The sequence below is a fragment of the Emys orbicularis genome, chromosome 15 (genome assembly GCF_028017835.1).
Source record: "Emys orbicularis isolate rEmyOrb1 chromosome 15, rEmyOrb1.hap1, whole genome shotgun sequence".
NCBI lineage: Eukaryota > Metazoa > Chordata > Testudines > Emydidae > Emys > Emys orbicularis.
The window spans coordinates 5,206,086-5,209,144 of record NC_088697.1 but is presented as its reverse complement, the minus strand read 5'-3'; the positions used below and the strand labels follow the sequence as shown (position 1 = coordinate 5,209,144).

At 46.5% G+C, this 3,059-nt stretch overlaps 1 non-coding gene across 1 annotated transcript; it reads left to right on the top strand.

Moving 5' to 3' along the window:
* Positions 1-434: 434 nt before the first annotated feature.
* TRNAC-GCA (transfer RNA cysteine (anticodon GCA)) lies at positions 435-506 on the top strand. The gene has a single exon. It is a non-coding gene; the product is annotated as a tRNA-Cys (tRNA).
* Positions 507-3,059: the final 2,553 nt, after the last annotated feature.

The window sequence follows — 3,059 nt, the reverse complement described above, 5'->3', positions numbered from 1 at the left end:
AGATGTGGCCTCACCAGTGCTGAATAGAGGGGAATAATCACTTCCCTCGATCTGCTTGCAATGCTCCTACTAATCCAGCCCAATATGACCAGTTACCCATATTCAATGCAGACAGAGCGATATTTGATAAATTGGTTACTGTCCATTCAGTAGGTTATTTCCTACCTATTCATAAATAATGAAGATGCTCTAAGTGGATGGGAGAGAGCTGTCCCGTCTGTGTAGTAATCCATCTTCCTGAGAGGCGGTAGCTATGTTACTGGCGGAAGCTATGTTGGTGGGTGTGCAAGCTGTGGTGTCTACATGTATATATAAAGTTTAATCAAACCCCATTTTTAAAACCACTGTGGTCTGGGAATAGAAAAGGAGATCTCTGAGGCAGGGTCTGTCCTTCAAAATCCTTAAGATCACTGAGTTACCTACACACATATCATGGGGGTATAGTTCAGTGGTAGAGTGTTTGACTGCAGATCAAGTGGTCCTTGGTTCAAATCCAAGTGCCCCCTCACAAACCTCTTCCTTTAACAAAAATAATTGCATATCCATTTCCATTATGTTCAGGAGTTCCACTGAATAGGGATGCCTGAAATGAATGGAAACACTCAATGTTTTCCTGTGCAAATGCATAAAAACCTAATAAACATGTCCATCAGCTGAAATCAGTTTCAATCCTCTAAGTGTCTTTTTTATGTTTTCATCAATTAAACAAAGGCACATGAAGACACATTTGCAGGTCCTTGGCCTCCATGGGCTACAATGTATAGAAGAAAAAGAACCACATCCACTTGGGAGGAATGGACTAGTTTGTATTACATTTGGTAAGTAAGTTGCCATTGGGACTGAAAATTCTACTGGAGGTGGACAGGAACCTCTTAGAAAAATAAAATAACCAAGATTTACCAAACTACCTGTTATACATTCAATCCTCTGTTTGTGCACACAATATAAATTGGGGCTCTAATAAATGTCAACCTTCCTTTAACACAGATCATTGTTCCTTGTAACTTTCAGATGCATTCAAATGGCAGTTGTGGGCTCTGAGAAGCAGGATGGGCCCTGTATGATAAAGTTCATGCAACATTCCCCTCTCATCCCAGCCCTGGTATGTTGCCAGTAGCCTGCTGTCCCTGGGTAGCAGCAAAAGATGTTTCCCACCATTCAAGGGACCCCAGCCTGAGACTAAAGTCAGTTTCAGGCTTCTCCTTTCTCTCTTCTTGGAATCAAGATCATGTTTTTACCATGAGTTAAAGCAGCCCGAACCCCCAGATTCTGGATCAATGTCACAAGTTCCCAGTGTCTCCATGGAAGACAATTTGTTAAATCCCAGATGAGTGGAGTTAAATTGGTTCTCAGCCTGACTCCTTTGCTCTTAATCCTGAGGATATTGTCCCACCCATGGGGCTATTTCCCGCCTCTCTTTCATACAGAAGCACAATTTTCTTTACACAGACACAGGAACAGCAAGATCTTTCTCTATCCCTTGTGCAAATCAGGGTGCCAAATTCCATGGAAACAATAGACAAGCAGGGAGCCCTGGGTACATCCAGCCCTGGCAGTGAGATGTTCCCTCCCCTCTTCCTTTATGCTGCTGTTGTTATTCCATGGATTGTCTGGGATGGGAGAAAAGCTGAGTTCACTCCACGTGGAGGGGAGAAAGAACAGTGAAAATCTCAGGACCCAACACCTACTACCAGGATCACTGAGGTGCTGGGAATCTGCATGGGGAAAGGACTGTGTGAATTGTCAAAGTGGGGAATGAATAAGCATCTACACCAAGGTCCATGTATGAGGCCCTGGGTTCAATCCCCAGCATCTCCAGGTACTTTTTTTCACCCTGCAGCTTTGCTCATGCCCAGAGGGGATGTGGCCCAGCAGTCTCCCTGCACAAGTTTCAATCCAGCTCAGTGAGGGACAAGTGCCAATTGCATGGAAGGTCTGTGGGGGTTTCTGCTCCTAAGTCACCTTGGTACATTTAAGATTCCCACCCGCTGTGCTGCTTGGGATAATGGGAGATGAGAAGCACTGGAAGGAAAGGTCCCATCTGCACAGACTGAGAGGCAAGGAAACGGAGGGGCAGTCAGTGCTCAGAGAGGAGAGAGGTCAGTGATTTAAACCCAACAGGGGACACTGTCTTCTTGAGGCGAGTGCAACTTGCTTGGGATGGTGCTGACGATGGATAGAAAAAAGGCTGGAGTCAATGACAGATGAGACCATAGAAGGGGAAGGGGAATGGCAGCCCCACAGAAGGTCCTGGGTGCTCAGATGCCCCAGTTATTGCACCCTGGCCTGTCATAGAGACAGAAAAGACACAGTGGGTCCCAGCCCCCCTACAGTGATCCCATGGACAAGAACTTGGTTGGGAGTGGGGTGAAGGTTCCCTGTGGGCAAAGGGGAGCTGAAATCCCTCAGTGTCCTGGAATTTAAGTAATGCAAGCTTCAAACCCTGCATGGGTGTGGGCTGAGGTGCATCAGCAGAAGGTTGGGCTGGACAGGGGTGGCAGGTTTGTATAATTTTTGGTGGTGCCCAGAATGGGACTAAGTCCTGACCCCCTACACCTGTAAGGCTCTGGGAGGGAGTTTGGGTGTGGGAGGGAGAGGGATTGGGCTCTGGGAGAGAGTTTGGGTGCAGGGTCTGGGCTCAGTCAGGGGGTTGGGGTGCAGTATTCCAGTTACATTATATTCACACTCATTAGCATATTTTCATAAAATCATATGGAGTGCAACGTCACAGCAGGGAAAAGGTTTTACTGCGGCACCTGGGAGCAGTTGAGTTTCATGTTCAGGCTGTGGTATGAGTTCCTCCAGGTTTCTTGTAAGCACACAGGGCCCTTAGCGGGTGCTCTTGATACAGGAATGGCCCAGAGAGGATCAAGTGATGGGGATTGCATTTCCCTTTTTTATTTTTGTATTTCCAATGACATTTCTGTTTGTGATTTTGTTTTGCTTTGTATAACTGTGTTTTCTCCTGGATTTGATATTTAACTAAAGAAAAATAAGGCCTCAGGGCGCCAGATGGAGGAGCAGGCTGGGGTTAGGACTGCTAAGAGAGCGAGAGTAGC